Source organism: Loxodonta africana, chromosome 26 (assembly GCF_030014295.1).
Source record: "Loxodonta africana isolate mLoxAfr1 chromosome 26, mLoxAfr1.hap2, whole genome shotgun sequence".
Classification (NCBI taxonomy): domain Eukaryota; kingdom Metazoa; phylum Chordata; class Mammalia; order Proboscidea; family Elephantidae; genus Loxodonta; species Loxodonta africana.
The window spans coordinates 22,713,697-22,727,662 of NC_087367.1; the positions used below are offsets into that span (position 1 = coordinate 22,713,697).

Genomic DNA, 13,966 nt, shown 5'->3' on the forward strand with positions numbered 1-13,966 from the left:
AACAAAGAGACAGCGACCTCCTGTGTCTCCCCACAGTGTTACTGTGTTCACACTCACTAGTCAATGCAAAATAACAATAAGTGTGTGTGGTGAGCAGCTTCCAAGAAAATTAAGTCATAGCAAGTAAAGGAAAATATTCCCAGGGAAGAATGGTTCCTGGGAATTGACAAGACTAGAAAAAGCTTGAAGCTGCCTGGGACAAGCCGAGGGTCCACCACCACTAGGTGGGCCACCTAAACCCATTGTTGTGGAGTCCAGGCTGACTCATAGCAACCCTATAGGACACGGTAGAACTGCCTCACAGACCTTCCAAGGAGTGGCAGGTGAAATGGAACTCTGACCTTTTGGTTAGAAGCCATATAGCTCTTAACCACTGAGCCACCATATAGGCCCTCATTCAAATAGCAGCAACAACACTTGGAAGTTGGTTTGAAATGCAGATTCCCCTGCTGCCCTGCCCCCACTGAATAATAATCTTCAGACCTCAGGTGAGGTTTTTACACATTCGTGTATGAGAAGTACTGGCCAGATGCGATGGTTCTCAACCAGGGTTGCCCACTGGAATCATCCAGGGAATTAAAAAAAAATGCCTGGGCCCCAACCCCTGCTCTCAGCACTCCATGCCCCCACCCCCAAGCAGATATTCAGATTTAATCGTTTGGGTGTGGCCTGAGCACTGGGAGTTTTTAAAGCTTCCCAGGTGATTCTGAGGGGCAGCTAGAGTTGATTGCAATTGGCACAGAGTCAGAGAAGGGCTCCTTCTTACCTATCTCCTCTTTGTTTCACAGTCAAAGAGTGCGATTCCTGGAGTCGGACTCTTCTCCCATGGCCTGACTGTCACGGAGCTACACTGTAAGTACTGGCGGAGAACTTCACTAAAGAACTTCGTTTTCTTCCAAGTGTTCTACAGCTCCCTTCTTCTCTTTCTCCAGATAGCAACCTCCCCCACCAACGCACGGGCACGCGCGCGCCCTCACCCATACACACACACTGTGGCAAACCACACCAGTAGCAGAAATCACTTGGATGCTTAAAAAATACTAACTTGAAACCTAGTGTCTCAGAGTTTCAAGATGGGATGCTGAAATTTGCTTAACAAACTTCCTAGGTGAGTCTGCTGTGCAGCCAGGTTTGGGAACTGGTGAACTCCACTTTAGGTCTAGCCTTTCCTGCAGCCAAGTCATTAAGGATTTGTAAGGATGAATGAGCTGTCAAGAGAGCAAGGGCCTGGTGCAGTGCTCCTTTATTAATTACGGGGAAGTGATATATTGGCAATGATAAATGCTTCTCTTGGAAAGGGCAATGAATGGTTCGTAGACTGCTGCATTAGGTCTTTCCCAACGCACCCTTAACGCTCGGCTTTTACTCCTCTCTGTAGTTTAAAAGCTGAACGGCTTTCACGCTAAAACGCCTCTTGGTCGTTATTCCCAGGTGAGCTGCAATTTTTGAGGGAAATACCAACACAGAGAATCTTTCAGAGTTCTTAGCTGGGGAATGCCTCAGCCCTCCTCCCCTCACACACACACATCCTTATCTGCTTGCGTCAGCATCTAGTAGCCTAGAGCTATGCATGTTTGATATGTAGGAAAAACATGGAGTGGGGTTAAAAAAAAAAAAAAAAACCATTTGGTATATCCCCAGATCCCTTTGCTAAAAGAAAGCTTCCTTTAGCAGAGGGCTAGAAAGTGGAAGAAGAAAGATATATCTGAATTAACAATTTCGGAGGTGAGAAACGGGTAGGGGAGTTGGGGTTGGGGCTCTGTCTGTGTTAAGACTAGGAAGGTTAAAAAGAAAAGTTGCAGCGCCAGTCCGCGTGTGTAATCAATGGGCTGGGTGCCAGAGAGAGCGCTAGCGCAAGGCCGAACGCACTGCGGGGCCCAGAGCCTGGAGGAAATCGAAAAACAGTCCAAGTGGCAGAAGCTGGGAGACTGGGAGCGTTCCCCACCCTCTCCGCGCCCCAGAAACGCGCCAGCTCCAAACCCACGGAATAGCCGAGGGCGCCCGTGGGGCGCGCAGGGGCCGTGGAGCGGGCTCTCCGCGGGCCGCGGCGGCGGGAGCGGGGCCGAGCGCGCGTGTGAGCGAGTGCTAGGCTGCGGGCGGGCGGGCGGGCGAGTGTGCGCGGGAGGGAGCGCGCGCGTCGCCCCGGCCCCGGCCCTCCCAGCCTCCCGGCCTCCGCGCCTGCCTCCCCCGGCGCGCACCGGCTGCCCGCCGCCGCCGCCGCTCCTGCTCGCGCCGGCGCTGCACGCGAGTCTGCCCGCGGCCGCCGGGCTTTGTGCTTCACGGCGAAGATGGGAGCGACCTCTCCTCAGCCGAGAGCTATCTGAAAGGAGGGAGTGAGTCGTGTTTCCTGCTGGCTTGGAGGAACTGGGGAAGCATACATTCCCACTCCCCCTAACCAGGTAGGATCTTATTATGGGCAAGCTGAAGGGATTTGGTCAGATACCGCGAACTATCTTCCATTTGCTGGTCAGAGGCTGCACTTCCCTTTGCTTTGGCAAAAGACGGGCTCCTTAATTGTGTGTGTGTTTGCACATTTTCTGGGGTGTCCGCGCTTCGCGGGGAGTGGAATTGCTTGGGCTGGTGCGTCTGGGCGTTTTGAGTGTGCCTCCCTGGCAGCGCTGGCTGCCTGAGGCAGGAAGGGCTGCTACGGGGAGATGCTGCACCCTGCACCGCGCTGGGCTCCGAGGCTTCAGGGCGCGAAGAGCTAAGTCCACCCGGAATGCAGCGCCGCTGGGGAACCAGGCGTCCCCACCCACTGGGCTCCGCTCCGCGGTCATTCCTCCTGCCGGTAATCCCTGGGGTCTTCCCCAAGGCCACTGTTCCGAGCCCCCTCTTCTCTAGCGGACGCTGGGTTCCCCTAGCGCCTGTGTTCCTCCACCACTGACTGCGGAGAGGAGGGAGGTGTGGCCGGGACAGGGGGACAGGAAAGGGAGAAATGCAGCGGGGGAGTGGGCTGAAGGGTCCACGTCTCCCGGCATTATGCCGTAGTGTGCGTTGGGGATTCTGCACACAGAGGCATCTTTCCCCCCAGGAGATTCGAAGGGAACTTTGCAGCTGCGTTATCTGCCTCTGGGGCTTTGCTGGCTACCTGGGAAATGCTCTGTGTTCTGTGATGTTGGGATATCCTTCTTGGCTCTTCCTTAATGAAGAAGAGGGAGGTCTTACGGCTGGACAGTCAGTTTGAGAAATCAGATCCACCCAGGCGATGTTTTTAGAAATAGAGAATATGTGCATTTTTGATTCTTTGCATCCCCCCCCCCCCACCCATTGATTCTGTTGACTGTTTGATGAATGGCTTGAGCAGGCAATTCGTATTTCCCTCTCCAGACAAAGTGGCAGGCTTGGGTTGACAGCAGGGGTAATCAAATACGGGTTTTTTTTTTTTTTTTTTTTGAAGAGGATAACGTGCATGTTGTCCGCAGTCATTGGAAAGAAACTCCAGCTTCGCACTGGGCATCGGATGGTTTAACCCCCACCTTGTCCTGCTTGACTCGCCGGAGTCTCTCCCACTAGTCAGCCACTAGTGGTTGTGAATATAACAATACAAACTTTGTCCTGCTGGAGGTGTAAAGACTAAAAAGAGAGAAAAGGATATCAGTGGGAGGTGTAGTGGAAGAAGCTTAAAAAAAAAAATGACAGATGTCGTAAAGACAGCGCAGACATCCGGATCATGGAGGAGCAGGCTGAGTAGGTGGAGATTCTGATTAGATCTGGTTAAAGGCATGGCTTGAGTATCTCCAAATATGAGCAACTGAACATCCACAACCCCACACCTATGAGATTTACTCAAGGAAAAGAGGAGCAACTGGGAGGGGATTCTCGAAGTATACCCATCCCAACCCTCCTGCCCCCCCCCCGCACACATATGCACACACACACGCACACACACTCACATGTTTTCTCTCATTGAGCTACACGCACAGCGAGTCAGGAAAGGAAGGAGGAAAATGTATCTAGACTTTCATTCATTTCAGATAAGAAAACAAAGCTAGAATATGGAGATTGGTTTTAGGTTCCACTTTCGAATACTGGGTCACTTGGACTTTCTGGGTTCCCAAAACTTGCTGATGGGGAAGTTAGAGTGTTGTGAGCAGGGGAAGCTCTGTCTTTGGGGCCTTGTGAGTGAGAAAGTGGGGAAGACCCATTTATTTCAGCAAGAAGCAAGATGTGCTTCCTTAAATGGTTTTCGTTTTACAAATCTTGCCTACTTGAAAGATTCCTTTAGCTTAGATTTCTCCCACCCTCTAGGAAAGGAGCTCTGATTATTTTTCCCTAAAATGGCTGTTGTCTTTTATTAAAAATGGGATGATTAATTCCTAGAAGAAGAAGAAGGAAAAAAAAAAAAGATGACTGACTGGGACAAGCTATTATTCACTGTTAAGCTGTGCAGGGCTTGCAAAGGATGTTGACAGTGTTCTTGACAATCAGACTGAACCTACTGTATCTTGAAAACTTAACAGAGCTGGGGAAAGGAGAAGTAATAAATTAGAAGAGTATGAAGGCTGTGCTCTATCTGTATATCTGTCTGTCTGTCTGTCTATATATCTTTCATTTTACTGAAAGCCAAGATTAAGAACTGGATAACCCTTTTGTTGACGATGAAGGGAAAGAACAGAGCAGAGCAGTAGTACTGTTTTAACTCCAAATCAAATTACAAAGGGAAGATGAGGTATAGTCAGTGACACCTACAGGACTATTTGTAGGAATTAACATTAATTGGTCTTTCCAGCTTACTATGTTTTGAAAAAATAAAATATACTCCCTGAGAGCTTCAGCATTTGTTAGCAAGCTATATTTAACTGGGTTTCTATCAGACAAAAATAGGCTTTTATTTATCTGGCAAAGTAAACGCATGGTTCCTTCCCTCTTAGTTCATCCATTTCTTTTGGTAATATAAGCAAGGAGAAAAGCTCTGCAGATCCCAGTTAAGTTGCAATTCCCGTTTAAAGCAAGCTTGGGCATCTGTTTAGCTCATGGATGTGGTTGTCCAAAAGTAAGTGCATTTTAGGATTTTAGCATGGAATGTTCATGTTATAATTCAGTGAGCTGAGCCCTTTCTACGTGATGCTTTCAGAGAGAGGGAGGACAGTATGCAGGTAAGAAGCAGTCAGCCCGAGCAGGATGGGAATAAACAAACTCCACATTGAAATAGAAATCAAATCTGGAGAAAGAAATACAGAATTAAAAGGGAATGGTAGAACACATATGTTGCCTGTTTTGTATTTCTTCAGTATGTACGTATGGTGCCTTCAACTAAAAATTAAATTCTCGCCTTATATTTGCTAAGACCTTCCGAATCAATGTGTCATTCTTTTTCCCTTTCTCCTGGTCTTTCCATCTTCCCCCCTGCCCCGGAAGGGATAAATGTTTCCTGCTAGAACATTTTCCCGTATCATTCATTCTTCATACTTAGACCCTTCATCATAACCTCTACCAGATAGCCTCCCATCCGACTAAATTCTCCTGCTCCCTCTTGTGGCAAATGTTCTCCCTCACTTTCCCTAGATCCCAGAATCAGATCTGACATCACTTCTACATTCCCTAGGTGTCTTTCACATGGGTAAGTCTCAATAGTGATTGTAGCTAACCAAGCCAGGGGGTTGCTGAACTCACTGCTTCCATTTTCTTTTTGAGAGAAGGGATTTCTGTCCCCTGGAGACATATCCGAGATTTAGTGGAAGTAAATGTCAGGTGTTTTCTGACCCACTGCGATGGACTAGGTTGTGAGAATGTGAGCGTTCAGAGTCAGCCTTGGAGATTGTGATTTGGGCTCAGGGCTAGTTCAGTGGGGCCTCGTTAAATGCAGTGGGATTGTTTTCAGTTTTTTTTTTCTTTTTTCTCCCTTCTCTTTCTGCCTGTCTCCCTCCCTCTGGCTTCCTCCCTCTTATGACATACACATGCATGCAAAATCTGTTTTTATATAACACATATTTGGAAGACTTAAAATAATCAATGATTGGTATGTCAGAAGTGCTTATAAGTGAAACACCCATTTCTTGAACTTGAAACTCCTAGAGTAAACCTTTACTGGTATATTTTTGTCGAGAGCAGTTCAGAATACAAATGAGAAGATCTGGTGCCTTTAGCCTGTGTGTTAACTCAACCAGGAAGATAGTTTCTTATGGTCCCTGCTGCCTCCAGTGTTTTTTGTAGGCACCCTTTGCTGACAACTATGTATTGAATCCTAAGTATTCAAGCTGTGTTGGTGATTGTCCTTTAATCTGCCAAGCCAAAAGAGTATAGTAAGTAACAAGACAGGCAGAGGTTCAAGAGAATCATACTTCGTCTTTATCTGAAACATTCTAGCCAATTTTATGAGGATGAGTGGAACATGTGCGAGAATAGCCTTGATTGGCAGCCGAAGCACAGAAAATGTTTTTGTGGTGAGTTTTGTGGTTAGCATATCATTGGCATAATGGAGAGCTGCCTATACAGTGATTTGAGGTTGGGCCAAACCTCTCCAGGTTCACAAAACTTAACCATTGGACAACATAGGGTCTGAAATTCTCATTCTGTGAGCCATCCATTTGAATAAAGGAATTTTATCTAGTAGATAAAAAGTGAAGGGTTGGAAAAAGCAAGGGAGGTCCTTGGTGAGATGGATTGACATGGTGACCCAAACAGTGGACACAAACGTAGCAACGATCGTGAAGATGGCACAGGACGAGACAGTGTTTTCTTCTGTTATACGTAAGGTTGCTATGAGCCGGAGCTGACTTGATGACAACTAATAACATCAACAACAACAATAACAAATCTAGTAGATCCTTAAGAAAATGCGGTGATATTACCCGGGGGGAGGGGAGGGGGAACAAACCCATTGCCATTGCGTTGATTCTGACTCATAGTGACCCTATAGGACAGGGTAGAACTGCCCCATAGAGTTTCCAGGGAGCGCCTGGTGGGTTCGAACTGCGGACCTTTAGGTTAGCAGCTGTAGCACTTAGCCACTATGCCACCAGGTTTTCCATTACTTGGGAAAGAGCTAACATCAATACTCACAAACCATTAGCATCTGTTCTTTTTTTTTTTTTTGGACTTGGTTTATCAGATCAGCTGGCCAACAGAAAAGTTATGAAGGTCTGGAACATAGGAATATGCAGACGGGGTGGAAGAAAGTTGAAACTAGGTTGCTGCCCAGTTAGTGCCCTTAGAGAACCATTCTGGTGGGGAGGTTTGAAGGATCTGGGTGCCTGGGATTGGGGCTGCTGATTGAAGGGGCATGTGATGAATAGTCAGACAGAGACAAACATAAACTTCCACACTGAATTTTACTACTGGGACAGCTAAAGTTAAAAAAAAAAACAAAAACCCTTCCTTGAAAATTTAGCCATTTTAAGCCTGCCGTGAAATGAGCAAAATATTTCATTTCCCCTAGAGTGAAATACACTTACAATACAATCTGGAATGGTTTTTACTGTATCATTTTGGAATATTCCTAACAATAACCTAGAAAACACTAGCATAATAGCATTGCAGACAAATGGTTTCTTGTATATGTAACAGACATAGGAAAATAGATGGAAATATTTTAATAAAAGAAGACACAGAAAGAAAGAGTAACCACTTTGTAGATGTCATTACATGTGAAGCCAGAATGATTAATAGTTCCCTGGTTGAATGGGATTCGAGATGCCCTCAAACAGGACAGTGATTCAGCAATTTACTTCAAGCCAATCACAATAATTATTGAGCACCCATTGTATGCACAGCACTGTATTGAGCTTCCTGGAGAATGCAGATCATGAAGAGAAGTTAATTGACGTTTGTTGAGTATCTGTTACATGCCAGCGACTAATCTAGGCATTTTATACCTGTTTTCTCATGTGACCCTCATAAGGGATTTGCAAGGAAGCGCCATTATCCCAATTTGATAATGAAGACTATGGCTCAGTTAAAAATGTGTCCAAGTTAAGAGCAAAAACAGTACCCGTTTTTGAGGCTGTCCAACAGCCACGCTCTTTATACAATGGCTCTCTGTTCTCAGGAGTCTCATCGTGGAGCCCCTATACTTGAAATACGAGGCAGCGTGAGTTAGATCATTGCATCCATCCAATGAGCGCAGTGATGTAGGAGATGAAAAGAAAATAAAAGAGGAGTTGAAAGGATGCCCTCCTGGAGGAGGAGATATTTGAGGTCAGTCTTAAAGAGGGAGAAGAATCTCACAGACAAATAAGCCAATGACCAGTTTGCTGTCAGGTTGACTCTGCCTCACAGCTGCCCCATGTGTGTCAGTGAAATTGTTCCATACAGCGTTCAGTGGCTGATGGTTTGGCAGTAGGTCCCCAGCCCTTTCTTCCGACACCCCTCTGAGTGGACGTGCACCTCCAACATTTGGGCTAGTATGTTTACCGTTTGCACCACCGAGGGTAGTTGATTCCCAGACATTTTAAAACATGTAAAGCAGCCCCACGTAATTTATGATAGAGGCAACCTTTTGGTGATGTTAGGGCCATTTCTAGACTCTTTAAATCAGCTGTTTCACCCAGGCAGAATCAGGCCAAAGGAACAGTCAATTTGCAGCAAATGATAGCATCAGCCATTGCATAAGCGTATTTCATACCTGAAACCAAAAATACAGTGAACATCCAGGGCAGCCTTGAAGGGGAGAGGCTGTAACACAGAGCTGGAGCTCTCACGCAAGGAGCACATGCCAGCCTGTTCTTCCGTTAAATTTGATGATTATGTTTCTGGAACCATTATGGTTATTTTTGCTTATTTCTTTAGCACCTGTATTAATTTCTTAGGGCTGCTGTATGTAACAAAATACCATAAGCCGGGTGGCTTAGAAGATCAGAAATTTATTGTCTCACAGTTCTCAAGTCCAGGAGTCCAAATTTAGGATGTTTTTCAGGGTCTGTTCTCTTTGAAAGCTCGAAGGGAAGATTTTTATCTTTCAGCTTCTAGTTGTCCTAGGTGTTCCTTGACTTGCAGATAAATCTTCACCTGGCTCCCTTGCCTCTGTCTCTCTGTATCTTCTCCCCTCTTTTATAAGGACATCATTCAGACTGGGCTAAGAGCCACCTACGCCATTGTGGAAACACTGTTGGCATAGTAGTTAAGTGCTACGGCTGCTAACCAAAAGGTTGGCGGTTCGAATCCACCAGGTGCTCCTTGGAATCTCTACGGGGCAGTTCTACGCTGTCCCATAGGGTTGCTATGAGTCGGGTTCAGCTGGTACTCCACTGTGGCCTCATGTTAACTGATAACAGCTTCAAAGACCCTGTTTTCAGTCAAGGTCAGTTTCACAGGTACTGGGGGTTAGGACTTCAAGGTAGCTTCAAGGTAATACAATCTATAGAAGCACTGAATGGTTCTGCCACTCTCTCCCTTGAGCTTCCCCAGCTTTCACCTTCTTCTGCTTCCCTTAAAGCACAGGACCCAGGGCAAGCCCTGGGCTCTGCTCTGTTTCATGTATAGCATGCAGTCCTTAACTGCAGGTTTAGAGAATCTGATTGTTTACTCTACACCCAAACCTAAATCTTCTCCATAGATTACGTTAGTGCCCCAAATGTAACATAAGACGGGGGAAAAGACAAAGTTTGGGGAGGAGCCCAGTCATACATCCAATACCGCTCAGAACTAGCATTTCATTCTTCCTGAATAATCTATGTTGGGGGATGTTGGACTCCCAGAGCTGAAATTTGTGAGCTTGTGTTAGGCAAAGTTAGATTAACATCAGTGACTTTTTTCTTCTAGCTCCTCACTGTCTTTCTTCCCCTGGACATCTCGCTGTCAATTGATCCTTTTAAAGACCTCTGTATTAGTGCTCCCATTGCTTAGAATCCCAGCTAGCACTGCAAGGGATGTTAGAGATCATCTAGCTTTTTATTTATTTATTTTACAAATGGAGGTCATATGAAATTAATGACTTTATAAGAGTGAATTAGGGGGTAGCAGACCCTATACATGACACAGTGTCGGCAACAGTGGGACCAAGCATAGCAACGATTGTGAGGATTGCTCAGGACTGGGTAGTGTTTTGTTTTGTTATACTTAGCGTTGCCATGAGTCAGGGCGGACTTGACAGGACCTAGCAGCAACAACAAGAGAACCCTTACGTATGACTCTGAGTTCAGTTCTTGGTCCATTACACCACAGCCACGTCTCCCTTCTTTCTTGGACGGTGTAGAAGGCCTTCAGAAATGTGCCTGCCTTTTCCAACCTCAAGAGTCCTTGTTTGTCTAGCAAGGATTCTACTGGGTAGAAGGAGAACTGAGACTTTTGCTTCTAGACTGAGCATATTGATTAATAAACTGGAGGACCCTAGGGTACTCAGACTGATAATACATGTCTACCTTCCCAAGTTCACTGATCCTGGTAGTCAGCTGAGCTAGTAAATGAAAACTACCCAAACATGCACCATGTTTTTCTTCCCAATTTTGTGTCTCTGAAATCAGCAGACATAGTTATGGTAGTTACAATATGCATTTGAATTCAGCTGATGGTAAATGTAATTTTGTGCAAATTACTTAACTTCTCAGTGCCTCAATTTCCTCCGTAATTAACTGGGAGTGATAATAGCAACTGGGATAGTTCAGGATGTTTGTCAACTTGGCTGGACTATGATTCTAAGTGGTTTGGCAGTTATGATCTAGCTTGGCAGTCAAGTGATGATATGATCACTTCCATGATAGGCTCTGTTGTGAGTAGCCAATCAGTTGAAAGGGAGTTTCCTTGCGGGGAGGGGACCTGCATCGAATGTAAGTGGATATTCTGGCAAGGCTATCAGGTTTTTGCTCACCTTGGATCCTGCAGCTGGCTTCTGTTTGTCTGACCTCCAGATCTTGGTATTTGAGCTAGTAGTTTACCTGCCATCTTGCCTGCTGATCTTGGGATTCGTTGATGCTCACAGCCTGTGAGCAAGAGCTCTGCTCTCAGACCTGCTGATCTTTGGTTCATCAGCCCCTGCAGCTATGTGAATCAGGAGAAGCCTCTATCCTGACCCACGGACGTGGGACATCCCAGCCTCTACAACTCTGTGAGCCATTGCCTTGATATAAATCTCTCTCTCTACATGTATTTATATGCTTTACTGGTTTTGCTTCTTTAGAGAACCCAGCCTAAGACAGCAACTAATCTTATGGGGTTTTTGTGAAGAAGAGATGAGATTAATACAAAACCAAAAAACCAAACTCGTTGCTGTCTAGTCGATTCTGACACATAGCAACCCTATGGGACAGAGTAGAACTGCCCCACAGAGTTTCGAAGGAGCACCTGGTGGATTCAAACTGCTGACCTTTTGGTTAGCAGCCGTAACTCTTAATCACTACACCACCAGGGTATCCAAATTAATAGAGTAATTTTAAAACACTTAGAACAGTTTTTCTGGTATCTGAGTGCTCAATAAAGGCTGTGTCTTACTTACCTAGTGTTGCTGTAACAGAAATACCACAAGTGAATGGCTTTAACAAGCAGGAATTTATTTTCTCACAGTTTAAAAGGCTAGAAATTTGAATTCAGGGCGCTTTCTCTACAGGAAGGCCTTCTCTCTCTGTCAGCTCTGGAGGAAAGTTCTTGTCTCTTCTGAGCTTCTGCTCCTGGTCTCTTTTCATGTGGCTGCATTACTCTTCCCTGTCTCCACTCTGCTCCCGTGTTTACTCTCTTTTACATCTCAAAAGAGATTGACTCAAGACCACTCTATACTAATCCTGCCTCAATAACAGAACAAAGACAACCCATTCTTGAATGGGATATAACCACAGGCATAGAGGTTAGGATTTACAACACGTATTTTGGAGGGAACTAATTCAGTCCATAACAGATTGATTGATTTCTTGAGAGATGGCTAGAGAGAGGGTGCCCCTACCAGCCTGGGGTGACTTTATATACATATGCTAATTCATGGCTAGGTTGTTATAGAGGGGTGAAGGAAGATAAGAATACACATAATGACATACACCAGAGGTCAGAAAACTGTTTTGAAAGGACCTTGTAGTAAAAATTTTTTTGGCTTTCGAGCCATAGGGGCTGTTGCAATTATTCAGCTCTGCAGTTGGAGTTAGGAAGGAAGCATAGACAGTATGTAAATGGTTCCAATAAAACATTATTTATGGACACTAAATTTGAACATCATATAATTTTGATGCGTTGTGAAATAGTATTCTTTTCTTTCTAACCATTTAAAAGTGAAAAAAAAAATTTTTTTTTTTTTAAGCTTGTGGGCCTTACATGGAAACCCTGGTGGTATAGTGGTTAAGAGCTACTGGTGCTAATCAAAAGGTCAGCAGCTCAAATTCACCAGGCGCTCCTTGGAAACTTTCTAGGGCAGTTTTACTGTATCCTACAGGGTTGCTGTAAGTCAGGGTCAGCTTGATGGCAACGAGTTTTTTTTTTTTTGGTGGGGTGGCCTTATACAAACAGGAGGCAGGCTGAATTCAGCCCACAGGCCATAGTTTGCCAACTCTTGACACACAATAGATGGTGAGAGTTACAAATGCAGTAGCAGGGGGCTTAAGGAATCCTGGCAGTGGGTGTTGATGTAGTGTGAAGAGTGATGGCCTGGAAACTGGGAGACCTTGGTGTAGAGCCTATCTCTGTCACTTCTGAGATGTGTGACTTTGAAAAAATGTCTATTAACTTCTCGGGGCCTGAGATTTCTTGTTGGAAAAAAGAGGCAGATGCTAAGTTAGATGAGTTTTAAGGTCCTTCCTAGCAATATAAAGGAGCCCTGGTGGTGCAAAAGTTAAGCGCTCAGCTGCTGATAGGGTGGCAGTTGAAACCCACCCAGTGTCTCCTGGAGAAAGGCCTGGCGATTTGCTCCTGAAAAGATTACAGCCTAGAAAACACTACAGGGCAGTTGTACTCTCTCACATGGGGTTGCTATGAGTCGAAATTGACTCCGTAGCACTTGACAACAGCAGCTAGCAACAAAAGCATGTTTGACATTTGAGATGAGCCATGGAGAACCAGTATAGAATGGGGAAAGAAACACGGTGCATGTTTGGGTAACGTTCATTTAGTAGCTAACTACCAGCAGCAGTACACTTGAGAAGATGGACAGGTGCTGTTATTGATGGTGACCTTGAATGCCTAACTGAAGGATTAGATTATCATAGCTGCAGATTGTTAGCAAAATTCCCCAGTTTTACGGATGTGACTGAGAAAAGGAAAGTGATTTGGCCAAAGCCATACAGCTAGCTGGTGAGAGCTGAGACCAACGCTCATTCCTTTTGAGCCCCTCTTTTTTTATGACTGTTCCATCCACCACATTGCCCCCAGCAGTGTGTTAGAATGTAATCAATACAGTGGTGTGACTCCGACCTCAGAGGGGAAAAGTCTCAGATAAGTTACAGAAGCCACTTTCAGTATTTTCTAAACACAACCTCAATACCACAGGTATTTGCTGAAGGAATGAATGAATGAATGGAGGTTCTCTCATTAGTTATTGATATTGATGAAAACAGCCTTTGCTTAAGCAAGAACTTAATAGGCTGCGTTACTATCTTCAGTTTTTAATTAAACATTTAGCATTTCTTTCACTACTGATTTTTTTTTCTCTAGCTTTTTCCATGATCCCATGCAAGATTACCTTTGTGATAGATGGATCCTCATCTATTGCAATCCTCTCCAATCACAAAAAGAAAATAATATAAAAATCTTGACCTAGTTATTAGCATTAAAGCCATAACACTTAAGCTAATTTTAAAAAAGAAAATCTTGAAATGAAAGTATATAGGATTGGCTTAAGGGGTACATTTACTAGGATGCTGTCTCTAGTGGAGAATCTGTTTCATAAGCTGTTCTCAGGGATAAGTTTGTATCAAAATTTTGTCTTGTCCTATAAGCCAACAGAACTCCATTTATTCCTCTGAAGAGTAAGATTTGCCTACTTCCTTTCTAAACTGACTTCCACTTTTAAGATTTTTTGGTTTTATGCAAAAACACAGTCAGTTTGCGGGCATGGGGCAATACTGAGTGTATCGTCAGGAACTTTAGGAAATTGCAACAGAGCAGACTGATGAAG

At 44.9% G+C, this 13,966-nt stretch overlaps 1 protein-coding gene across 5 annotated transcripts in view; it reads left to right on the forward strand.

Moving 5' to 3' along the window:
* Positions 1-2,220: 2,220 nt before the first annotated feature.
* Positions 2,221-13,966, forward strand: part of SLC8A1 (solute carrier family 8 member A1) — a 385,219-nt gene continuing 373,473 nt past the window's right edge. For 2 of the 5 annotated variants that reach the window (XM_023555308.2, XM_010595894.3), the window contains exon 1: positions 2,221-2,399. The gene's annotated coding sequence lies outside the window, so the exon portion shown is untranslated. Of the gene's footprint in view, positions 2,400-2,577; positions 2,789-13,966 lie in introns of those variants that run through there. The other 3 variants (XM_064277171.1, XM_023555309.2, XM_064277170.1) reach the window with 3 other exon arrangements.